Here is a 26,585-nt window from a genome sequence, read left to right as displayed (position 1 = left end):
TTGCCATTTCTTATGCTATAAGGGACTTCAAATGATCACAACCTGGTTAAATCTCCCGTGATTGCAACCTGAGGAGATGTCCTGTAGCCCTCAGGCAAGCACGAGTACGTACCATCTTCAAACTTGAGCAGGGTGAATGGACAAGTTATGGACCACAGCTCTCTCTCAACTTGCTTGGAGAAAATGCATCTTAGACATGGCACAGAACCAGTCAGAGTCTATCATGCATTTTGATTTATTGTTGTGTTTTGCCCCTTTTTTTCCTTAAGTGCACAAACACCAAATATGAAAATATGCAACATATCACATGGTGCATAATGATCCCTGTGTGCCTAATCTGTAGCAGCACAGATTTACCATTTTCCGATTGGTCAATATTTAGAAGTTGTTATCAAACACACTTGCTTGAATTTCATCTGATTGCCTGCCTCGAAGACAAGACTGAATGATGTCTCTGTAGCAGGATTGCTATTAGACCATGGCTTTGGTGCAGTTCTATATAGAACTGCTCTGCTTTCTGCATATCCTGGAATCCAAGTCCTGCTCCCTGCCAGAGAGGGCTGCAAGTCATCTCAACTGTTAATTTTGATATAAATCAGTCCGTGACTCATGATGTCAGGTGGGAAGAAAAATAGAATTCACTCACATCTATATTCATGTTAAAACTCAAAGCTCGTTTACCATTCCCCAACCATCAATCATGAAAATACATTTATGAACTGGAAGCATGGTATAAGAATGTTCGGTCAATATAATACATGTTGCTGCATGATTCCGAGTCTAAATGCATCAGGATGCCTCAAAGAGCAAATAAGCAAATGCACAGTACAGGCTGGCTCCTTTGCAAACCTAGAAGTTAACACTTACGACACATTGAGTGGAAAATTGCATTACTCACTGTACTGCACACTTTATCAGAAACCTGGAATAGACAATCTTACCATGGCGTTTGCAGCACGGTCTGTGGCAATGTGTTCTGTGTTAAAACGTCCACAAGTAGAGTTTATTTTTTTTGTCCTTTTAAAAAGCATCTTGTCCCTCATGTAACTTTCTTGTCACATAGGCAAAAAATAATGTATCTGATAGATACTTCTAGCTGCAGATTCCTTACCTTAGAATTATCCCCAGGCTTCAGACTGGCTCTGGAATGTTTTTGTGAGCAATACCCCGGTGCTTCAGTAGTGCATCGTCTGTGCCAGAAGTGACATGCGCGGTGCCTAAATAGGTGCCACCCAAGCACAATGACGTATGTTCTGGTCTTCCGTGCCAGTCAGTACAGATCCAGAGAAGAGCTACACCCAGTCACTTTTTAACTGACTTTTTTTTTAACCTTTTGTAGAAGATTTTTTGAGACATTGTCTCCTAATGTGGCCGGGGTGTCTATGAGAAAGACTGGTTTTAAGCTCTTTGGCACCTATTACCAGTCGATGTCAGTGATGGACCCACACCTCGTCTGCCTCTGGTGTCTCGTGCAACCACAATGCCAAGACCTGTGCTGATTTTCGCGCTGTGCACCCCAAGGCCTTAAGGGAGCAATCCTTCAAGCTCCTTGCTGCTCGATGTTCTTGATCCCAGTCGAGAGGAATACCCTGCGATTGGTCGCGAAGCCATCAATCTTTATTGCAGTCAAAGTTGTTCTAGTCAGGTAAGTTCCACATGAAAAAGAAGAGTAAGAAGTCGAAAAGGGCTGCAACTTCACCCCGTCTATCAAAGTCATCCAACCAGATGAGGGTACGTTGCCAATTAAGGCCTGCGGTTGTGCCTGGGCAATCTCAGCTCCTCCCAAAGTTTCCTGGAGTCGGCGTCACCTCTACCCAACTCCACGAGTTTTATGAGGCCATGCACCTCATAGTTGAGCGGCCTGTCCCCGCTGGCATGTTCTTTTGCCCCGCAAGTTTTGGAGGTGCCCTTACTCAGCGACAGTCAGATGCTTTGGTTCAATAGACGGTCCCACTGCTGACGTCCCCAGCTCTGCCGGGCCATTCCTATTCCTGACTCTGACATAGAGCCAGATGGGCGTCGTCGGATGCCAACTTCAGCATTGACTCGACCCATTCCATCCAAGTCGGAGCCTGCGTCCTTTTTCTATGGGCTAGTTCTTGGGGAAGACTGGGAGGGGTCACTGGATCCTTATAAATACCAGTCCTCAGACCCTAATGAGGACAATTGGTGTGAGGCAGATGACAATGAACGGCTTGGTCTCTAGTCCTACTATGTTTTAGGAGGAGGGTGCTGATAGAGCACGCAGGTCACCCGACTCTGTTTTACCATACTCACCTGGGCCCATAAAACAACACAACTTATTGTGAACTTAATCAGGTAACCTGTGCACTTACTCTAATCAGTGATTAAGAATTTCATTTAGGACCTATACCATTGACTTACCAATCCTTGTAGTCGGTACCTAGAGTCCTAAGGGATCAATGGTGTTAGAATAATAGGAAAATAACATTTGCACTCATGAAATAACCACAACTCTGGAAAGGTTTGAATTCTTTATCTAAAATCTTTAAAATGTCATATTTCAAGCATTAAATAATAGAAAATTCTCAATTAGGAAAATAATGATTAGAATGAAAATATGCAGAGTTCTTATAGAGCATTATTTAAGCATTTGACAAAAAGGGTGGGGAGAGAGAAGGAATCAGAACAATGATATACGAAAATATGCAAAACTTTTATCATTTAACATTAGGGTGGGAAGAGAGAAGGAATCAGAGCAATGACATTATGAGATTATTTACCTACAATGGTGTGAAGAACTAACCCCGGCCACGGGTCAGTTTAGAGGACAGAACCCCGAAAGTGGAGGCACCATAAAGGCAGGCAGGTGCAGATCAGAATCAGAACAGGTAACGCCAAATTGGATCAGGACAGGACCACTAAGGGCTAAGACCAGCACCGCAGTTAAAGTTGCAACACCTGCGTTACTCCCTCTCTGCAGCTATTAGCCAGAACCCGGTAAGAGTTATCGAATTCTCTGACAAACTGCTTCGCCAGCACTTCAGCTAGCAAACCCCGATCTGGGTTTCGAACCTTCTGACAGAGGGCTCTGCCAGCACCTCTGCTCCTGATCACCTATTGAGTACGTTGGATCAGTGACAGATCAGCTATTCGGACAAGTCGGACAAATTAACGAACTAAGCCTACCCTAGTTATACTATTTTCCAAGTCCGTGTACCACCCCCTAATGTTGCAAGTGTAAGGATTCCCAATTTTGATTGGACAGAAGAATGAGGAGAGGTCATCACACCATACCAAAATGAAACTTTTCTTTTGAATATTCTATTAACGTTCCCGCCCATCAATTTTTATTTTCCCATGTATATTTTATTCCACTCGACAATGAATGTTCCAATACTGGTTACAATTGAGTTCATTTGAGAATTCTGCTTCCTCTGTAGAGTTCAGGACGTGAGGTTTCCAGGCGCATCTTGGTCAAGACTGTCCCTGGCACCTCAATGGTTTTAGTCTCTGGTGCGCAGGCTCAAAGGTTTCAATATCGAGTGCAGTGGATTTCAAAATGGAGTTACAGATACATTTCAGGCCCAAACACGAGCTGATAGTAAAGCAGAAAAAAAAACAATTTTAGAACAAAGAATAAATGAATGCACTGTATACCACTTATCTCTACTCTATTCCCATTGCTTTATATTTAACTATTGCGTTAGTGTTAAGCAGAACGAACAGCTTAGCAAAAGCAGCAGTGCAAGCTTCATGCATGCTGTAACACAGCATCAAGACCTTCAAGGACTCCGTGGGGGATGTTAAATATATTAGTGCGTCATCTGCATAGAGCGAGATCTGGTCCTCCCACTCTGCCTCCCATTTTATCCCGCGAATCACTGAATCTTGCCGTAGCCATGCAGCAAGTGGCTCCAGAACTAGGGCGGAGAGGAGCGGAGACAGCGGGCATCCCTGCCTCGTCCCTCTCCCCAATGTGATCTCTCTTGACATACGTTCATTTGCTACCACATGTGCTAGGGGTGCTGTGTATAGTAATTTGATCCACCCACAGAATTTTGGGCCGAACTCTATCTTTTGGAGGACGGCCATTCTACGGGATCAAACACCATTGTGGCGTCTAATGAGAGGATGGTTGTGTCTTCCTGGATCATTGTCATTCAAGCCAGGACACCATGTGGGCGTCTTAAATTGAGGGAGGTGTTTCGTCCAGACATGAAGTCGGATTGCTAATGCTTTAGCCAGTATCTTGGCCTCTGCGTTTATTGGGGAGATCGGGCGGTAGGAAGAAGTTGTCATTGCAGGTTTACCCGGTTTGTGTATTGCCACGATCGTCGCCAATCTTTGGTCTCTGGGTAGCACCCCTTGCTTCAGGCAGTCGGTATACATATTAAGTAGATGGGGCGTGATGGTGCCTGCAACCTATTTGTATAATTCCATTAGTAGACCATTAGGTCCCATTGCCTTCCCCGTATGAAGTGCTGTTAGTGCAATCCCTAATTCTTTGGCCGTGAAGTCTACTTCCAGTGTTTGCATATCTTCTAGGGGTAGTGTGGGCAATGTTATATCGTGTGGAAATTGCATGTTTTCTTTCACTGTTAGCAAGACCACTGACTCATTGTCAGTGAAATTGCTCTCCCACCCTCGCAGCTCCACCATTAAGTGAGGTGCCCCTGCCCCTGCACTCTTGAGTGATAGTGATCGAGGCCCTCCTCCACCCGCAGGTTTCCATGCGCCTCATCTCTTGTGGTCCAGTGAACCTCTGTCTCCTTTCTCTCACTCTGCTCCTTCACTCGTTTTTCTACCCTTTCTATCTTTCACCCTTCTGCACCTTTCTGCATCTCTGCTCTTTTGTGCCTTATTTCTGCCCATTTTCCCTTTCTCTCCCTCTGCTCCTTCACTCGTTTTCACTCGTTTTTCTACCCTTTCTATCTTTCGCCTTTCTGCACCTCTGCTCTTTTTGGCCTTATTTCTGCCCATTTTCCCTTTCTCTCCCTCTGCTCCTTCACTCGTTTTCACTCGTTTTTCTACCCTTTCCATCTTTCACCTTTCGGCCCTTTTCTGCATCTCTGCTCTTTTGTGCCTCATTTCTGCTTATTTTCCCTTTTTTCTTTATCCCTTCTTTCCTCCCTTTACCTTTCCCCGACGCTGCTGCCCCCGCGGCCCCACCCCCCCCAGCCCGACCGCCCCAATCCAGCTCCTCTCCCCGCTCCCGCCTCCCAGCTGTCCAGCCCTCCCCGACCCCTACTTAATGGCGGCCGCTGGTGCACTGAAGGCGCGTCAAAGGCAAGCACGTCTGCGCCCGTCCGTGACCCATCCGCGACCAGCACCAGGAAACCTGGACCTCCGCCCCGCCAACGCTACGACCCAGCAGCACTCCACGCACTCAACCCAGGCTGCAACAACAACTGCAAGCTAGCATCACCAGCCGACACCCATGGCCCCGTCAGCTGTCACCGCTGCCGGCACACCTGCAGCACCACCAAGAACACGGATCCAGCACAACCCGCCCACAAGAACACAACCGAACCGAAGACCCTGCAATGCATCCTTCTCAACGTCCGATCCCTCCACAAACACGCCACAGAAATCTGGGACCTCCTCGACAGCACCACCCCGGACGTAGCATTCTTCACCAAAACCTGGACCGACGCCACCTCAGGACCACACATCGCCATCGCCATCCCCCAAGGATACAAGATCTACAGGAAGGACCACCCCACCCACCCAGGAGGAGGAATCGCCATTGTCCACAAATCCAGCCTCCGCCTGAGCACACTCCCTGACGAGTCCACAGAACTGATGGAACACCTTCACTTCAAGATACTGGCCAGCCCCACTGCCGCCCTCCGAGGAACCCTCATCCACCGACCCCCTGGACCCCGCGGACCCTTCGGCAACTCCATCACGGACATTATCTCCCCGCAGGCCATCGCATCCACCAACTACACCCTGCTGGGAGACCTCAACTTCCACCTCGACAATCAACTGGACCCCAACACCAAATGCCTCCTGGTCAACCTCCACAACATTGGACTCTGCCAGATCGTGACCGAGCCCACGCACTCAGTAGGAAACACCCTCGACCCCCTCTTCACTACTGGAAACTCCATCACCTTCAGCCACACCACCGAACTCCCATGGACTGACCATCGTTGCGTCCACTTCACCTTCAGAACACCCACCATCCACAGACACCAGCACCTGCTTCCACAAAGAATCTGGACCAAAATCACCGACGACCAGCGCATCTCCTCACTCAACAACTCCACCCCAACCATCGCGGAAAACGACGACCCGAACACCGCAGCCCGAACCCTGCATAGATGGAGCTCGGACAGCACCAACACCATAGCCCCCCTCAAGAAAAACAACAATACCCATGCCAAGAAAGCCAGATGGTTTACCACCGAACTTCGAGAGTCCAGGCGCACATGCCGCCGCCTCGAAAAGGCCTGGAGAAACACCAAATCCACAGAAGCCCACAACAACTTTAGGGCCGCCACCAACGCTCACCATCAACTCATCAGAGAATCGAGGAAAAATGCGATTGATAACAGAATCTCCACCCACGCACACAACAGCAAGGAACTCTTCAGCATCATCAAGGAGTTTGCCCAACCCACCACCGAGTCTACCGACATCCCTCCCTCACAAGACCTCTGCGACAAACTCAGCACCTTTTTCCACCACAAAATCAAGAGCATCTACGACAACTTTGACGAAAACAACCAACACACTGAACCCTCACCAACCACCCCGACACCCCGAAACCAGCGATTGATGACTGGACAGCCCTCACCACCAAAGACACACTGAAGACAATGAAGTCAATCCACTCAGGGGCCCCCACGGACCCCTGCCCCCACCACATCTTCAACAGAGCCGCTGACACCATCGCACCCATGCTCTGCCACACCATCAACCGCTCCCTGGCGACCGCCTCGATCCCCGACGACTGAAAACACGCCGAGGTCAACCCCCTCCTGAAGAAACCCTCAGCGGACCCCACCGACCTCAAAAACTACAGACCCTGCTCCCTTTCCCAGCGAAAGTCATTGAGAAAGCCATCAACAGCCAACTCGCCACATTCATTGAAGAACACAACATCCTCGACTCCTCCCAATCCGGCTTCAGAAAAAACCACAGTACGGAAACCGCCCTCCTCGCCGCAACAGACGACATCCGCACCCTACTGGACAAAGGAGAAACAGTAGCCCTCATCCTCCTAGACCTATCAGCGGCGTTCGACACAGTCTCCCACCGCACCCTAATACGCAGACTCTATGACGCAGGAATCCAGGACAAGGCCCTCAACAGGATCTGCTCCTTCCTCTCCGGCAGGACGCAACGGGTCAGACTCCCCCCTTTCCTCTCAGACCCCACACCTACCACCTGCGGAGTCCACCAGGGCTCCTCCCTCAGCCCGACGCTCTTCAATGTCTACATGGCTCCACTTGCCCCCATCGTCAGAACCTACGGACTCAACATCGTGTCATACGCAGACGACACCCAGCTCATCCTCTCCCTATCCAACAAGCCCAACACCGCCAGACGCAACTTTCGAGAAGGCATGGAAGCCGTCGCCAAATGGATGAAAAACAGCTGCCTACAACTAAACACCAACAAAACAGAAGTACTCATCATGGGCCCAAACCCCGACGCCTGGAGCGACACCAGGTGGCCCACTGCCCTCGGAAACCCGCCAACCCCCACAGACGCACGCAACCTGGGAATCATCCTGGACTCCGAGCTCAAAATGGAACGCCAGATCAACTCTGTCTCATCTTCCTGCTTCCACACCCTCCGCCTCCTTCGTAAGACCTTCAAATGGATCCCCCTCATCTGTAAATGTAGCAGAGAGGTCGATTATTGCCTAGCACCGAATGTGACCGCGCCCACCTTACTCTCTAACTTTCTAAAAATAACGAGTACTGTTGAGAACTCTTTGGCCGTAAGAAAATTAAAGCCCAAGAGAAATAAAACTGTGTGGTTTGATAAACATTGTGCCCAGACTCTAAAAAAGCTAAAAATAGCGCTTGATGATAAACCAAGAGACAAACAAAGAGTTAGAGAAGAACGAATTAATTATAAGTCTGCTTTGGCATCCAGGAAAAAAGAGTTGCAAAATGATGCTTGGTACAAACTGGATATGGCTGCCGAAACAAAAGATCATAAACTATTCTGGGAAACTATTAATGGCCCCTTCCTAAAGAATGACAATATTCCCGAAGTCAGTTCTCATGTCAGCTGCCACGCATGGATTGTTCATTCCTCAGAAATTTTTAACTCTGATTTTAATTTAAATGGGTCTATTTTTAATACAGATACAGCATCATGTTCTAAATGGCAGAAAATGCAGTTATTTTTAACTTTGGATAAAGTCACAGAGGCAATTAAAAATAGTAAGGGGGGTAAAGTACCTGGGCCTGATGGGGTACCCATGGATTTTTATAAACATGAAATGACTCTATGGGCTCTAATTTTAACACGCTATTTTAATGCTGCGGTGGAAGACAGTTTACCACTGACATGTGGTCAGTCAATTATTGTACCCCTCTACAAAAAAGGATCTAGGTCCGAGGCCCGAAACTACCGTCCCATCTCACTTTTGGACTCAACAGTTAAAATCCTTAGTCAAGTCCTATTAGTGAGATTGGAAGCCTGGGCTGAGGAAAAAGACATCTTATCCCCAGTCCAGTATGGGTTTCGTAGGGGGATGGGTACAATGGAGCAGTGCGTGAACCTGGAACTCCTAGTCGGCAAGTATACCAAAGCTAAAGCTGGTAATCTTTTCCTGTGCTTTGCCGACTTGAGTTCAGCATTCGATCTGGTGGAACACGCACTGCTCTGGCCTACTCTGTTGGCGATGGGTGCCCCTATTGAAATCATCCATCTGCTTGCCCGACTGTACAACAATTTGTCCAGTAAAGTTAGATTTGGAACAGATGGAGAATGCACCCCTTTTTTTTAAATCAGGAGAGGTATCCGACAAGGATGTGTACTTGCCCCTCTACTGTTCTCCCTTTTTATAAATCAGGTTGATCAAATTTTAAGACAGACTAATGCAGATGCACCTATCATTAATGGTAACCCGATCCCAATCCTCTTATAGGCGGATGACGCAGTCCTCCTTTCTAGAACTCATAATGGACTGCAACATCTAATTAATCAATTCCACGTATTTACTGAAAGTAGGAAGCTGAAAATTAACAAAGGGAAGACGGTTACAATGATATGTGGTAAGAAACCAAGAAAATGCAAGCCCTTTTTCTTAGACGGGGAGAGATTAGAATCTGTCAGTAGTTTCTGTTATTTAGGCATTACTTTTTCAGGAGACGGGAGATGGGTTAATGAACAAAAAAGTTTCCTTTTTAAAATGGTTAGGAATACAAGTTGTATTTTTAGATTTGCTGCCAAATTAGGGGGCCGCAGAATTTATGAAATGTTATCCATATTTAATGCAAGATGTACATCTTCAGCCATATATGGGGCCGGGGTTTGGGGGCACGATGCCCAGAGTGCTAATTTGATCCAGCGCTAGGAGAATGTGTTTTTAAAACGATTAATTTGTGCCCCGGCTACGGCTACGGCTTCAACTGAGATAATACATAGGGAACTTGACATAAATTATGTTAATGATTTAATTGTTCTACGTCCTCTGTCCCTATGGTGCTCAATTTGGGCAAAGGAAGAGACAAAGTTTACTCAGGATGTAATTACTGATTGTATTAAACTCGACCGCCGATCAAATATCCCCTGGCTAAGCCACATACAACATTGGTATAAGACACTGTATGGACTAAACATTTTTAAAGATCTAACAATAGGGTCTACACTGTCGAAGCGGGAGCTTAAAGTTTCACTTCTCAAATATACAGCTGGGATTAGAACGGAAAGATATGTAAAACAAAGTACGTTTAATCTCTATCTGGAATATAACATTAATGAAGGCTTCCAAACTTATCTTACTGTTGTTAGTATTAATTCCCATAGTTTTGTATTGACCCGTCTCCGCTTGGGAATTGTGGCCTTTCCCGTGGTTAAGAAACCCGGCACCTGTCCCTGTCCCTGTGATGATAAATCCAAACAGAGCACTTGTCACTGTATGCTATCTTGTAACTTTTATACTTCTTTTAGAAAATTTTATTTGAAACCCATCTTTTTAAAATATAGCACGCGTGGTATACAAACAGCGATGCAACTGATGTTTAATCTAGAGACCCCAGATGTATGTTTTCATGTGGGCACTTATATTTTAAAATGTATTTCTGTAAGAAAATCAATTATCGTATGAATTCATTCAATAATGCTTTTTTTTTTTTTTTGGAAAACCTTTATTTACAACACAGTAGTACACAGCTATTCAGCCATACATCCCGGAGGCTAGGCAGCAAGGCATTATGCAGCTTGAATGGTGCACACAGAATAGAATGCAAATTTGTATAAGGTTTATTTTATTTTATATAAAAGAAAAAACAATGTAATAAAAAGAAGGCACCTAGCTAGTGCAAGAAGGCAAGGCAAAAGAACATGAGTGCGACATCGCCCCGTTCCAGGGGAAGGCTGGGTCAGTATCTTGAGTAGTAGATCATACGAGCAAACCATGTAAATAGATAACGGGGGGGAAGGAAGGAAGGACAGTTGTACCTCAATCATTCGGCCGGAGTCAAGAGCTAAGGGGATTAGCGCTCCTCCAAGGGCGTTGTATCAGGCGGAAGGCAGATGTCACCCCTATACTCATTCCAGGGCCCCCAAATCTTATTCCATTTCTTGGGCCTACCTCTGGCAACATACACTGTCTTCTCCCGGAAAAGGCACCAGTCCATGTTAGCCTTCCACATCTCAACTGTTGGGGGCAAAGCCGCTCCCCATTTCTGAGCAATGTCCCTCTTAGCTACCATGTTACCTAGAGTGACCCATTGAGTCTGTGAACTGTTATAATCCGTGGGGCCCCACACATTTAACAGGCAGCGCCGGGCTTCGGCCAGCAGGTCCACCCCGGTTACTTCACCCATCACTGCATGTATTCGCCTCCAATATGTAGCCACCGACCTGCACTCCCTTATAATGTGCATGAAAGTCGCTAAGGAACCGCACCCTCGCCTACAGAGGCCATCCACCGAATGGCCCATGTGTATCAGTCTGGGGCCAGTGACATACACCCTATGCAGGATTTTCAATTGCACCAGCCTCAGTCTGGTCGGGATTGCCACCTCCTTTGGAGACGAGACCGCGCACTGCCAATCCTCGTCATCAAACTCAACTCCATCACAGATCCACTGATCTCGCACCCTCAGAAGAAGGTCAGCGCGGACATTAATCAATTTTTATAGGTCAATGAAATAGCACTGTCGGGCATATGGCCGTCCAACAACCTATCCTCCAGCGGGGAAGATTCAGGGATCTTTCCACCCTCCGGCATTACTGCCAGGAGGGCATGTTTCAACTGGGCATATCTGAAAAATTCCGTTCCCCCCAACTGAAACTCCCTTTGTAACACTTCAAAGGATTTGAACTACCCCTTAGCTATCATGTCTTCCACCCTGGAGATGCCTATCAAGTCCCAGCGGTCAAACCCCTTGGTATGCCACAGTTTGCCCAACAATTCAGAGTCATAAAGTGGAGTTGCCATCGTGAGTCTGCCTTTCCCCCTCTGTGCCTTCGTCACTGCTCTCCAGATGTGAACCGCTGTCTTAGTGGGACCTGTCATTCCTCCATCCAGAGACCTCTAATACAGAGCCCTGTAGTATTTCCCGTCGTCCAGGAGCCACCGATCCATGGCATATCCCGGACTTATGGCTGGACCATAGAGGCAGTGGTTAAGGGCAGCCAGCTGCGACGCCCAATAATACTTCCGAAGGTCGGGCAGCGCAATCCCTCCGTCGTACCACGGAGGGGTCAGTTTAGTAATGGCTATGCGCGGCCTGCCATCCCAGAGCAGGGTCCGCTGTAGGCCCTCGACCTTTCTAAAATACCCAGACAGCACCGGATCCTGGGTGTTTTGAAGTGCGTACAGGAACCGGGACAGGGACATAATTTTGAACAAAGCCGCACGTCCAAGCAGGGAAAGCGGCAGCTTCCGCCACCCCTCCACATCACGCCGAAGGCGCGCAAGAGGGGGAAGCAAATTGTTTGCGGAACGTATTTTGGGATCGACCGAAATGTAGATACCCAGGTATTTAAACCCCTGCCTCGCGACCTGTATATTACAGTCCCGCGGGAGCCTCGGGACCTCACCCCTCAGGACGTACAGGTGGGACTTCGACCAATTGATGACAAGGCCAGAATGTCTGCCGAAAGTGCGCAGTACATCGCAAACAACAATAAGGGACTTACATGGCGAGGTGAGGTAGAGGAGAATGTCATCCGCGTACAGAGACACTCTATCCTCGAAACCCGGGGACCATTCGATCCCACTGATGTCTGGATGCCCTCTTAGCCATGCCGCCAGTGGTTCCAATGCCAGTGCAAACAATAGGGGCGACAGGGGGCATCCCTGCCTGGTACCCCTACCGAGAGTAAACGAGGCCGATGCGTGGCCGTTAACCGCCACGTTGGCAAGCGTGCATATAACAGCTTGACCCACCATATGAAACTCAGACCAAATCCAAACTTCGCCAGCACCGCCCACTAGTATGACCACTCAAGGGAATCGAAGGCCATTGTGGCATCCAAGGACGCCAAGATGGCCGGCTCTTGGAGGGTGCGGACCCTCGCAAGGGCTCTGTGAAGTCTTCTCAGGTTGAGGGCGGTATTACGATGCGGGATAAATCCGGACTGATCCGGGTGCACTAAGTCGCTAATCGCTCCAACCAGCCGGTTAGCGAGCAATTTAGCCAAGATCTTGGGCTCAGCGTTCAGCAAGGAGATAGGACGATACGATCGACACAAGTCTCTGGGCTTCCCTTCCTTGTGAATGGCCACAATGGTGGCCAGACTCTGGTCTGGGGGTAGTATACCCGTCTCCCGCGCCTCAAGGAACATATCCTGCAAGGGCGGGGCAACGACATCTGGCTTAATCTTATACAGCTCCACAGGGTTGCCGTTGGGGCCTGGAGCCTTGCCAGATCGCAGGGAGCGTATCGCTACAGCGATCTCGTCCACCGTGATGTCCCTATCCATGTCCTCTCTTTCGGTCTCCGACAAGCACGGTACCTCTATGTCTCGAAGCAAGACGCTAGAGTCTTCCTCCGATATCTCGGAGACCGAGGCATAGACGGACTCAAAGTGTTCAGCAAAGACCACGACGATAGCACTGGGGTCGGTAACAGCAACGCCGTCCTCCCCCAGCACCTCCGGGACCACGCGGCTGGCTCTCTCCTTCTTATCAAGCCAGGCAATAAGCTTGCCCGCCTTGTTCCCGACGTCGTAGATTCGCCCTTGCTGTTCTCTACCCATAGCCCTCGCCGCGTCCGTGACAATGGCCCGGTACTCCGACTGTTTAAGGGAGAGAGCATGTAGTAGGTCCGGCGTCGGGCCGACCTCCAACTGAGAGTCTATCTCCGTTATATCTGACTCAATCATCACCACATCTGCGTCCCTGCGCCTCCGTACTTCAGCTATTAAGGAGAACGCCTCCCCCCTCAGGACAGTTTTAAAGGCCTCCCATAAGGAGACAGCGGATGTGACCGAGCCCGAGTTTTCATAAAAGTAAAGCTCAATGGCTTTGGCCAAGAGTCCACGAGTCTTGGGATCACGGAAGTACCACGGGTTAATCGGCGCAACCCTCTCGGCTACCACGATATCGAAGTCGAAGGACACCCAGACCGGAGAGTGGTCCGAGATGCCCCTCCCCATCAGTCTGGCCTCAGAAACCGCCGATGCGTGGGCCGCCAGAGCCAGAACATAATCAATTCTGGAGAGACTACCGTGAGCCCCTGAGTGAAATAAGTATTGGCGCTGGGCAGGATGCAAGAGCCTCCAGCAGTCAGTAAGTCCCATTGTGTCCAAAAAGTCGGGAAGCCAGGTCTGCGAGCCTCGAAGATCTCTGGATGGATACGTATCTAATATCCCTGAACCTACAGCGTTAAAGTCTCCTCCCATGATAAGCAGCCCCTCGGGAAGACCTAAAATGGCACCCCCAAGGTCCTTGAAAGTGGCCGTCTGCAGCCCAGGGGGGACATAGATCGAAACTAAAACCAGGGTACGCCCCTCCCACTTCCCCGTGACGGCGACATAGCATCCTCTCTCATCGACCACTCTTGAATCTATCTCCAAGGGGAGGGTTGAACGCACCATAATCCCCACCTCCCCGGGAGCCCGAAGAGAACCCCGAGTGTGCCACCACTTTGAAGCCCTTCCTATTGAGTGCGTGACACATGTTTCCAACCAAATGCGTTTCTTGTAACAGTATCATATCAGGTACACACCTCTTGAACATTTGCAATACAATACCCCTCTTAATACGATCCCCCAGCCCATTGACATTCCAGCTTAAAACATTCAGTTTCCTACCCCCATCATTGAAATCCAAACCCAGTCCGTCCCCAGCGGGCACAGTCGCTACATTAGAAGTGTCCAACCACCAATTGCCTTGCCAAAAAGGGAAAAAAAGAGAAAAAGGAATCCAACGAAAAACAGGAACAAAGAAGCCACCCACCCCCCACCCTGCACCCCTGCATTAGACTAAGAAGCCCCCCCAACTCGCAGTGTGCCTGTCGCCCCTAGAAGAAAAAACTAACCTACAAGAAGCCCCTGAGGAGAAAGGAGGTGACCCTATCCCCCCCCCAACCTCCAGATAGAAAGTTATCGGGGAAAGCCCCAACAAGTCACAGGATTACCAAACCGAGCTGCTTAAGGTAGACCCTTTGTCCAAAGAGTTCTGTAGTCACCCATCACTCCTGCTGGTCGTGGCCGCCTGTAGCCCCTTCCGACCATCGTCACGCCGTTGAGGTAAGGTGTCGAGCCAGTCCCCCGCCACCTCCGGCAGGTCGAAAAACAGTGCCCAGCCATTATGTTCGATTCTCAGTTTTGCAGGAAACAGCATAGCATATTTCATGCCCATGTCTCGCAAGCGCCGTTTCACTCCCTTGAAGCTTTGTCTCCGTCTCTGCACGGTCTGAGTAAAGTCCGGGTAAAAGTTAATGTCAGCGTTCTGGAACTTCAACGGCCCACCACTCCTCGAGGCCTGCAAAATGGAATCACGGTCCCTGAAATTGAACACCCGGGCGATGATGGGCCTCGGAGGGCCCCCTCCTTTGGTCGGCCCCCAGGCAGCCTGTGCGTGTGTTCCACAGAGAAGAACTTGCTAAGCCCCTTGGGGGCTAGATGGTTCTGGACTAGATCCTCTACGAAGAGGTCCGTGACTGACTCTTCGGCCCCTTCCGGCACACCAATAATGCGGACGTTTTGCCGCCTGGCACGGCCCTCAAAGTCCTCAAGCCTCCGTGCAAAGAGGTCGTTAGCCGACTTCAGGTTCCGGACCTCGGTCTGCAGGTCCGAGACGTCCGTGGTGAGGCTCGAGGTCTTGATGTCAAGCGACTTGACTCGCTCATTCGTTTTGCCCAAGTCCGCTCTAATCAAATTCACTTCGATTGCCAGGGTGTCCACCTTGAGTGCCATCACCTCATGTTGTTGGTGCATATCGGCCTTCATGCCTTCAATGGCGCCCATCACGTCACGGAGCGTAGGGTCCTGAGCCTCAGGCGACACTTCTCGATGCAAGTCTTTGGGTCACGCGGAGACTCCAGGCGAGCCCTTCGGTTGGGCGTACCACTCCATATTGTTGGACTGCGAATACGTGGATTTTTTGCTATTCCGAGGCTTCGATCTATCAGGGTCTCCTCTGCCAGCCATGGTCAGGCACCAGGACACTTCTTCCGTCCACACACCGGGCCTCACCGGCCCACCGATGCTCGGAAGCTACTGCCTCAGCCGCTGCACACCGTCTGGTACACGCGCACTCCACAACTCCGCTGGCTCCGCTAGAAGACGGATCAGCCAACCGTGCACTTCGTCACCTCTATCCGACGGTGTCTCATACGCCAGCCATAGCCTGGGCCCTGGACCCACTACCGCCTTCAAACTTCCACACGGTGTAGCTGCGCCAAGGAACGTCGGTTTTTAATTCGGACAACGGGTCCCGTGTCAGCGTCGGTTCACGTTCAATATTCCACAAAGGTGGACCAGGATAAGTGACAGGATTGATGTGGAGGATCGGATGGTCTTCGGAGCTCCGAGCTCACGCAGCCATCTTGGGTGCCCGCGAAGCTCCTCCTCCCAATGATGCTTTTTTAAACTTAAAAAATTTTTTTTTTACTATGTTGAAATGAATACTTCTATCACTTATACTACTTATGGTTAGTTGAATGTAGTGAGTTAGATTTTTTAAGTATTCGGATTTGTGCTGCTAAATGCATTTTGCACTTTGGGAAGGATGATATTGACACTTTGCACTTTATCATGCTAATTTGCACATATATGAACACTGTATAATTGCTGCTATTGTATATTGTGCACTGAAAGAATGGTATAGCGCTTGCACTTTATTTTGACATAGTTAGACCTTTTAAGTATTCGGTCTTGTGCTGCTAAATGCATATTGCACTTTAGGAAGGATGGTATCGACACTCCGCACTTTATCATGCCAATTTGCACATATATTAATGTCGGACAAATGCTGCTTTTGTATATTGTACACAGAAAAAATTGTATAATGCTTTGCGTTTTACTTTGACACATTTTGTACATATTTTAGTGGAAGTATGCCCCAAAAAAATTGATACATATGTATGTTGTTTTGTTTATTATGTCTGTTGCTATATGGTTGTATCTTTACATACCGAATAAAGCATCTTTGACTTGGATCCCCCTCGAACACCGAAAGACAGTCACTCACGCCCTGGTCACCAGCAGACTCGAGTACGGCAACGCACTCTACGCCGTAATAAACAAAAACCTCATCCGCAAGCTACAGAACATCCAGAACGCCGCCGCAAGACTGGTCCTCAACCTGTCAAAACACTGCCACATCTCCCAGCACCTGCACACACTTCATTGGCTCTCCATCGAGGCGAGAATCACCTTTAAGATGCTCACCCACGCACACAAAGCCCTCCACGGCACCTGACCAGCATACCTGAACAGCCGGCTCAAATTTCACGCACCCCAAAGGACCCTACGATCAGCCCAGCTCTCCTACGCCGAGGTCCCCCGCACCAGAAAGACCAGATCGGGAGGCCGCTCCTTCTCCTTCCTCGCGGCCAAAGCATGGAACGCCCTTCCGCTCCACCTCAGACAGACAACATCGCTCCCCATCTTCACAAGAAACCTCAAAACCTGGCTCTTCGACAGACCCTCTCCTTGATGGAATGGAACCTGCACCCCCCCCACCCCTAGCGCCTTGAGACCCTTATGGGTGAGTAGTTGCGCTTTAACAAACTCCTGATTTATTGATTAATTGATTTCACTGTGGCTGTGGCACGCGGTGTATCCACGTTTTCATAATATGTCGCCAGCTCCTCCACTATGAGATGAGGATCAGTTGTGGTAGAGTTGTCCCGTAATGTCAACTGGGCAATCCATCTGTTCGCCTTCTCCCTCCTCTCCAACCATGCTAGCATTTTCGTAAAGAAACAAGTTGTAATGCGCTTCTTCGAGCAGATAGTTGTCACCCAAGAAGCCAAATTGAGGCGATTCCTTTTGGCGAGATGTTGAGAGCCAGACGGAAGTGTTCTGATGATGTTGATTTTAAAAACAATCTGAATGATATGAGTTTGAGATTCAAGAACAGAGGGTATAAGGATACAGTTATAGATAAAGCTCACCATAGAGCTGTGAAGCTCAGGAGAGAGGATACTTTGAAACCGAAAAATGAGAATGAATTACTTCAACAGAAAATAAGGATGATTACCAATTTTGGAATAGGGAGTCATAAACTGTATGCTATTTTGAACAGACATTGGCATCTACTGAAAACAGACGGTGATATTGCACCATACTTAACTGATAGACCTAGCTTAACTTTTCGAAAGGGTAAGACCATTGCAAATATGGTGAGTCCTAGCTATCCTCCAAAGTCTACATCTAAACAAGAACAATGGTTACGTTGTAAACCTAATGGTTTTCATTGCTGTGGTGCTTGCAGCTGTTGTAGATGGGCGACTAAGAAGATTGTATCTTTTGACTACAATAATACTGGTACCTTCAGGATTAAATCATTCATTAATTGTGAGACTACATATGTTATTTACGTAATTGCATGTAGCTGTGGAAAAATATATGTAGGAAGTACAGTGAGACGTTTGAAAGAAAGAATGATTGAGCACTTCCGTGCTCTTAAAAATGGGGATACGCTTTACCCTATAGCTTCCCATGCTGTTCAGAATTGAGATGACTCAAGAAATCATGTATTTACTTATCATGGAATTGAACATGTGAGTTGTGATAGAAGAGGAGGGAACAAAACCTTGCAGTTAAGACGTCGAGAAGCTAGATGGATTTTGACTCTGAGAGCAGTTGAAGAGAGATTAAATTTGGACTCTGAACTGCAATTCTTTTTAGGAGAATAAAATGATATATTAGGTCATTATGTAGATTACTGTCTATCCATCATCTGTTAACCTAAGTGGTAAAAAATTACCTTTCAATACTTGTGTACTTTAATTGTCAAGTATCTCTTACCCTTTGCTCTTGTCTGATGTGGTAATATTGCATCTGTGACACTGTAAGAATATGTTTAAGTACTTTAGGTTGAATTACTCTTGTCGATTTTGTTTTTGTCCTGCTTCCATGATCTGTCACTTAATAGTACCTTTCCCCAATTTATTTAAGATTTTTATCGTAACTCTTCTAATCTCATGGTGTGGCTGGGGTTGCAGACTCTGGAGCGAGGGATGACATTTCAACAGACGTGTGTACATTGTACAAGCCTTGGTTTAATCAAAGTTGACCTTACAGACCCAACGGTATTTGGCTTTCTCACGACAGCGGTGGCGCAACTGATTGGTGCTACTGAGCATCTTTGACTATATTTTGAATTACAGCTCTGTAGGTTCGAATACGCGCTCAGATTAGTTTTTGTTGAGATCATATACAATTAGAATTTGTGACCAATTTCGGTTCAATTCTTCTATGTTATGCGCGGAATTAATTTTATACAATGTTATTTGCTTCTAGCAACGGAATTGGAATATAGTTATTTCGAGATATAAATAAATAAATAGGATTATTGAGATTTCACGAAATAGATTCCTTACACATTACATTAGCGACAAACATTAGTGTTGTTTATAGAGATATAGAGACTAGATGAGAGTAGTTTGTGCAGATGTAGATTAATAATATGTGAATAGTGTACTATTAGCCATTACAAGATGGCGACCGGACTTTAAACGATAGACGTTCTACATCACTAAATAAATATGGCGCTCATACTAGACGCCGCCGCTGTCTTTCGTTCACATGTCGGCGTACACGCGATGTGACTGCAGGTAAGCCACCTGGCTTTTTCGCGTAGCTAAACACTAATTGTAAGGATTTATATGGGTGGTATTTGACGGGTGACGTTGGTTTTTTATTTTACATATAGGATTACTTGCTACGGACTCGTGATGGATACGAGGACTTATTTACTAATACTTTGAAAACAGACAGCCCAAGTACAGGTGAGTGTTTTATGGCTCGTTCCTAGTAGTTTATAGTAGCCATGGACTTAACAAATATACTAAGGATTGTTTTTACTTTTTGGTTACAGAATAGTTATTGAATACACTTATGATCACAAATATTGTGACAATCGAAATTATCCCACTGATGTGAAGCTAACTCCGTTTTATGTTGAGGTGAGCCATTTGAATAAAATAAATTTATGGACCTGGTTTGATAAGTGCTTACCTGTTGTTCACCCGCTTACCAATATGATTGGTTTTAACTTAAATGCAACAACGGTTCTTGAAAGACATGAATACTAAAGTGGAACTGATGACCTTAATAAATTATATTATTTTATGGTGTCATTATGAATTGACACATTATGGGAATTGACTAGCGAGAAGTAGAAATATGAAATGTCATCTCTCGTTTTTTAGGGTGTAACTCATGGCTATACCAGTGGAGGTTGAATTAAAGGAAATTATTGACTTGGTTTTTGGTAAAGTTAATTTTACTTTATATTACTTTCAATTTTGGGACTTTTAGGTCTCTTCTTGCATATCTAGACACCAGGGTGTGCACCTTTATTTTAGGTGAATTTTCTAGTGTTATAACATGAGTCACAAGGTATCTTCTGATAGTGAATCCACAACTGGTTTCTGCACTTTTATTGTCTTACCTTATTGTGATGTTGTACTATAACCAGAATTCAATGGTTACAAAAGTAAAAAGGTATTATTATTTTCTTGGCCTGCAGCCCTGAAGAAGTCGTATGGCTTATTGTTTTTGCCCGACGAAACACATGTTGGCTGTGCCTTGGTGTGATGATAACAAACGGAAATAAATGAATATGATCCTGACAACAGACCTTGGTGTTGTTAATAAGAAGAGCACTTCACTTTGGATACAAAGTTGCGAAATTGATAAATGTACACTTACTATTGTTATCTGTTGTGTAACGAGATATAACTTGGACTTGACTTATTGATAATTTTCTGCTCAGCTAAGAAATATACTAGCATTTTCCCTGCCTTGTCCCCCAGTTCGTATATTCTATGTAGGGTATCAGTGTGTCTGGTTTTCGCCTGTTCCCATGCATAAGCTCTAAATTCTTGGAATGCTAGTGTCAGGGCTTGCGCTGTGGTATCAGTGTGATTTTCGGCATGTGCCACCTCCGCTCTCTGTACTGCTTCTTCTAGGGTATCTAGGTTTCTCCTGTGTTCTTGTGTGTGTCGGGTAATGGTCGAGATGACTTGACCTCTAATTACTGACTTGTATGCCTCCTATAAAATGCTTGGCGATTCCACTGACTGTGCGTTCTCCGTAAAATACTGTTTAGTGGATTTCACCAGGGCCTTGGCAATTTTATGATTCTGTAGGTATCCCGTATAGAGCGGGTAGATTCTCCGCCTTCCCGGAAGCTGTGCTGTGTAAATGATTTGTATCGGTCAGTGGTCAGAGATGCCTTGCGCTAAGTGTTCAACTTCACTCACTCGTTCCGGGGTTATCGCTAAAGTTAATATGTAATCTATGCGGGAAAGACTGTTGTGTACTCCTGAGTGAAAGGTGTACTGGTTGTCTGTAGGGTGTTTAAGTCTCCAAAGGTCAGTTAGTCCCATAGCGTCTGTGAATTCCCTCAGGGCCTGATTGGATCTGGGTATGTCTCTGGGCGGTTTGCGGTCTCTAGTAGCGTCTATTACCGTGTTAAAATCCCCGCCTATGATCAGTTCTCCCTCAGGAAGGTCCAGGACGAATTTTCCAAGGTCTCAAAAGGCCGCCTGGTGAAGCGTCGGGGGGACATATACCAAGACCATGTTGTACATTCGCCCCTCCCTTTAGCAGGACATCGCGGCAAATCCGCCTTGGTCATCAGTCCATGTTTTCTTTACCACCAATGGGGAGCTCTTGTGTATCAGTATACCGACCCCTCGGGATCCCGATGTGAACTCTGCATGGGTGACCATTTTTAACCCCCAGCGGTCTAATGCTTTACAGGCCTTTCCCATTAAGTGCGTCTCTTGAAGTAAAGCAACCGTGGGGCCCTTCCATTTTAGATATTGAAGAACCAGCCCCCTTTAATCTTGTGCCCTAACCCATTTACATTCCACGATATAACTGACAGGAAAGGGCCTAGTGAACGTGGCGACTGGAAGCCGGCGTCTCTATCTTCATGTTGTGACATAGTTAAATTAATTACGTTTCCTGTAGTGCCCGAACTGAAGTGCATGCCGTGTGCATAAATACACTGCATTGTTACTAGCAATATTCCTTTTCGTGTGTGTACTTTCGGTGCAGTCAATAGTAATCGTTCATGGAGAGATTGTAAAACAATAACTTTGAAACATAACCAAATAAACCCTTCATCATCCAAATTCCGTGCCCCCCACCCTGCCTCCCTGCCCGGCGGATCTAGAACCGTCCACCACCCCAACTGAGCAGAGCGCTTACGATCCCCAACATATTGCATTACTTGTGAGGGTGAGTCTTCCGTGACCATTACAAAGCCCCTCCTCTGAAACTGTCCATAAAGTGCTGCTGTGATTCAATAGGTCCTACTTGCGGGAGCCTCCGTCCCTTCTTCCGATATCTCGACAAATATTGTGCCTCATAGTCCGCAATCTTTGTTTCAACCCGCCCCACGCCCCCCCCCCCCCGATTTCAGCACCCAGCCATGGGCCATGTCAAGGATATCATGGCAACGCTTCAATGTCATGCACCTTGTGACAGTTCTGTGGTCTGTTGTCCGTAGGTGTCCAGTATTTGAAGTCCGTTGAAAAACATTGTCTCTTTGTACACCCCCTGTCTCTTCAACGGTTGTTTCGCGTTGTGTCTCGGTTCTTGGGTCCTCTAGCCGGTCTCCAGCCCTCTAGCCAGTCCTGCGCTTCCCCAGGCGATTCAAAGAACCTATTTTTTCCTTCCGATTCTATGCGCAATCGTGCTGGAAAGATCATCGAGTATTTCAGTTCTCTGACTCGTAGTTCCTTCTTCACCTATGTGAAGCTTCGCCTTTGTTGTGCAACTGCCGCTGTGTAGTCAGGGTAAAAGGTGACTTCGGAGTTATCAATCTTTATTGGCGGGGCAATACGTGCGGCCTGCAAAATGGCATTGCGGGCCCGAAAGTTAAAGATGCGCCCCAAAATTGGACGTGGGGGAGCTCCCGGTCGTGGTTTGCCCCCAAGGCACTCGGTGGGCCCGTTCCACCGAAAAATAGTTGGATAGTCCTCTCGGTTAGAGCTGCTTCTGGATTAGATCTTCTACAAAAAGATCTAGTGCTGGGCCCCCTGTGTTCTCCAGTACACCTACCAGGAGCACGTTATTGCACCTGGACCGACCATCTTGCTCATCCAGCTTAGCCTTCAGCAAGGTATTGTCTTCTTCCAACTTCTGTACTTTTTGTTTTAGCTCCGCCGTGTCTGCTGAGAGCCCTGTTATTGTTTTCTCAATGTCTATAAAGTGTTCTGACATTTTTGCAAAGTCCGCCCGTATTAGGGAGATGTCTGTGGAGATTGTGCCCATCGAGGACTGCATCGTTTTCAGGGCCGCCATTACATCCTGTAGGGTAACCTTTTCGGCGTCATCAGGTTTGTCGGCCGGTCGGGCTGTTGTTTGCGATACATCTCCCTTAGGGTTGTCTGGGGTATTCTTAGTATAAGCGTATTTATCTAGTCTGGGGACCGGTTGTACTCTTGTCCCCCTGCCACTCATTGTTTCGTATTGTGGGTATCCAACTCCAGGTATAGCGCGATTTTGTCAGTAAGTTGTCTTTGCCTTGCCAGTCCTGTATGTGGTCCCTCTTGACCCCACTGCACCGCTGTTTTGGCTGATGTATTAGGCCGCTATGATGACAGAAGGGCCTGGGTATAGCCCTCTCGGTAGTTTTATGGTTCCGTCCTTGGTAACCCCTTTGGTAGTGTATGGTTTAGGGCCTTCGTCCTTTCTGGCTGGTCTGCAGTGCTTCGGGCCCTTTATCACCACTTACGGGCCAAGTATCTGTGGGGTCTATTTGCGCCTCTCTGTTTTGCAGTCGGAGTGACCTGCCGCCGCTGGATGTCCGGCGCCACCTATGGCCCCCAGGGGTCAGCGCCCCCTCCCTGTCATCGGCGCTGAGGTGTGCTACGGGTGTGGCCGGCACGGTGTCCTCTGTTCATGTGTCTACGTCTTCGAGGCTGCCAAGCCTCTCCTATCGGACCAAATTGTGTGCTGGTTTTCAGCCACAGTTCACCGCCGCAGGTCCCAATGGCGCGAAAGCTCCCCCAGTCGTTCCCAGTCCTTCCCGCAGCAGGCATGAGCTGGAGTTCGTCCCCATCAGCCGTAGGTAGGAGTCCTTACCGTTCGGCCACAGTATGTGCAGGGTCTATTATAGCAACGCTCTCGGTGTCCCGGTTGTGCCTCTCGCAACTGGCGATGCCGCAACCGCGCTGGGCTCCGCACATCTGGGTCTTGTTTCTACTTGAGGCCCCGGCTTCGGCGCTCAGGCAAGGCCGCGATTTTCCCTGCGGCAGTACTCAGGGTTGGTATGGTTTGCTCCGGAGGTTCTCCCACATAAGATTCTGTGGTGAAGCACCGTCTTTGTTCAGGATAAGTGCACAGATATTTTTTGGAAGGCCTTGTTGGTCACGGAGCTCCGTTAAGCTGCGGCCATCTTGGCTGGTCGCTAACCACGCCCCCCGCTGTGGAGAGTTTTGGCTCTATCTTGTTCGCCTACCTAGGAAACTCAACATCAACAGGACTCCATCACTGTCACGCACAATGTCTAAATTGGCAGTAAGTCTGACAACACTGTCATCTTGATTATGATCAACATCGAAATCCCATCACATGATATCCAGGCAACACCGATCAGTGTGAAGTCCCATCACATGATGTCAAAATCACACGATTTGCAACAAAGTTGCAGCAATCGACCTCGAAGACAAAGACCAACTCGGCAGTATAAAGAAGATTCCAGCTATGATAAAAATAATATATATGACATCAAAAACACCTCTCTTGACATCGGGAGTCACTCAAATGGAGATTTGGTCTTCGTCTCACTGATCAGGGTTGTCACAGCTTTCAGAGGATACATCTCCTGACAAAATCACAAAAGAGAGCCCTCTCTGACTCCCCATACAACGTATTTATACTCAAAAAAGAGAGAAGGACTAAATAAAAGAATCTAGGGTCAGAGAAGATAACCTATATACTAGTACGAGGTTTCTGTACCCTACTGTGTGTCTAAGGTATATCTAAAAAGAGAGACAATCAAGAGGGAAAATTAAAAAAAATGTTATACTGCTCTCACCCAATTTGCAGTGGCATGCTTCATCATAGGGCCGCTGCAGACGTCCAGGGGCAGACCAACCATATCCATCAGTGCTGCAGTGGACTCAGTGGAGCATTTGGCTTCTGCTTTCTGTCATGGCATTTCTCTGAGGTGAACCTCTTGGCTCAGCCTATCCTCTCTAGTGCCAGAAACTCATTTAAAAATTGAAAACTTGCAATTTTCTGGTTCTTCTCTCCAGGCAAAGCACAGAAAGACTACACTACCACAATTCTTCTAGCAAAACTAAGGCTACAAGTCAGTGCAGAAAAATCTGTCTCTACACCAGTCAAGTCCCTTACCTTTCGAGGGCCAACATTAGAAACTCAAACAGAAAAAGTGTTTCCTTCGGAGGAGAGAGTGATATCAATCCAAATGAAGTGTGCACAACTTCTGCAGAGTACCAAGCCAACTGTTCGTCAGGTGGCATCTCTTCTGTGATCAGTGGCATCCTGTACCTCCGTTGTCCCGAACGCACGTCTCTTCATGAGACCTCTACAGATTTTCCTAGAGGATCAATGGTCAAAAAGAATGGTAGACTGGGAAAATCAAATCTTCCTAGCAGAGAATACACGTCACTGTCTCTCCTGGTGGACCAAACCACAGAATCTTCTGAACTGAGTTTATTTTTTAGAAAGAAACATCATCTCAAACCATCATCACAGACGCCTCACTATCAGGATGGGGTGCTTATCTGAACCACCTTACCACTCAAGGTCTTTGGTCTCGAAAAGAGATATCCTATCATGTAAACTTGTTAGAACTGAGAGCTGTACATCTAGTCCTCAAAGATTTTCTAGCATCCCTCAAATCAAAAGTTCTGATGATTCAAACAGACAACACCACTACAATGTATTATATAAACAAACAAGATGGAACAAGTTCAAGACGATTGTTTCTCTACACTCAAACAATGTGGCATTGGGCTTGCTCTGAGGTCCTTAAAAGTACTTGATCACTATCATGCTGTCTGTGGTTATGGACAGCCTTTTTCCCGATAACATAGTGTCACAAGTTTAAAGGCTTCATTGGTATATACTTTCCCAATTGTTTCTCCTCCGGCATTCACCAGGAAAATACATATCCGACACTCTACACTGTGACTATATGGAAAATGACTTCCAGTGATGAACACAATTTATACATCATTTTCCTGGATTCTTAAAATATACATTGAATAAGGTGTTCTGGGGCCTGCGCAGAGCAGCAATGAATTATTAATGTTAACAGGTATGCAACCTTTCCTTATAATACAGTGGCAGTCAGTGATCTTTCAAGATGGTGGGATATAATACTTGCCAGAGATTTAAACGATCAAGATCTTTCTGAAGGGTTCAGATGGTTCTCTCCCTGAGAAACGTTTGAGAAAATGGGGTCAAATAGTGGATTTTAAAGCATAGTTTTAATATATATTTGCTTAAAAGTCATAGACGCTGAAAGAGCACTCATGAAATATTCAAATATTTTGATGGGGAGCCATTGAAGCCTTAGGTCCCTGAGAAGTTAACCTCATTTTTACCATGGGTGTCCCCCATAGCTCAAGAATTACTTCCAGTGTGCCAGGCTCAGCGTTTTGTTGTAAGGGCCAATTTATGCCATGAATGACATACAAGAGACATTTCCAGTATGCCAGGTACCTGTTCAAAATAAGGACAAAATGTTTTGCATGTAATTCCTACTTCTTTGGAACCGAAAAAATAAATGTTGCTGGGCTAAAACGTATTTT

The 26,585-nt window shown here is 47.1% G+C and overlaps 1 protein-coding gene across 1 annotated transcript in view; it reads left to right on the top strand.

Annotated features, from left to right (window-relative positions):
• Window positions 1–26,585, top strand: part of LOC147729701 (dynein axonemal heavy chain 17-like) — a 1,258,223-nt gene that overhangs the window by 445,609 nt on the left and 786,029 nt on the right. The gene's annotated exons all lie outside the window — the stretch shown is intronic.

Source organism: Lissotriton vulgaris, chromosome 2_1 (assembly GCF_964263255.1).
Source record: "Lissotriton vulgaris chromosome 2_1, aLisVul1.2, whole genome shotgun sequence".
In the NCBI taxonomy this organism is placed as follows: domain Eukaryota; kingdom Metazoa; phylum Chordata; class Amphibia; order Caudata; family Salamandridae; genus Lissotriton; species Lissotriton vulgaris.
The sequence above is the reverse complement of the archived record's forward strand: the minus strand, read 5'-3'. Positions and strand labels throughout refer to the sequence as shown.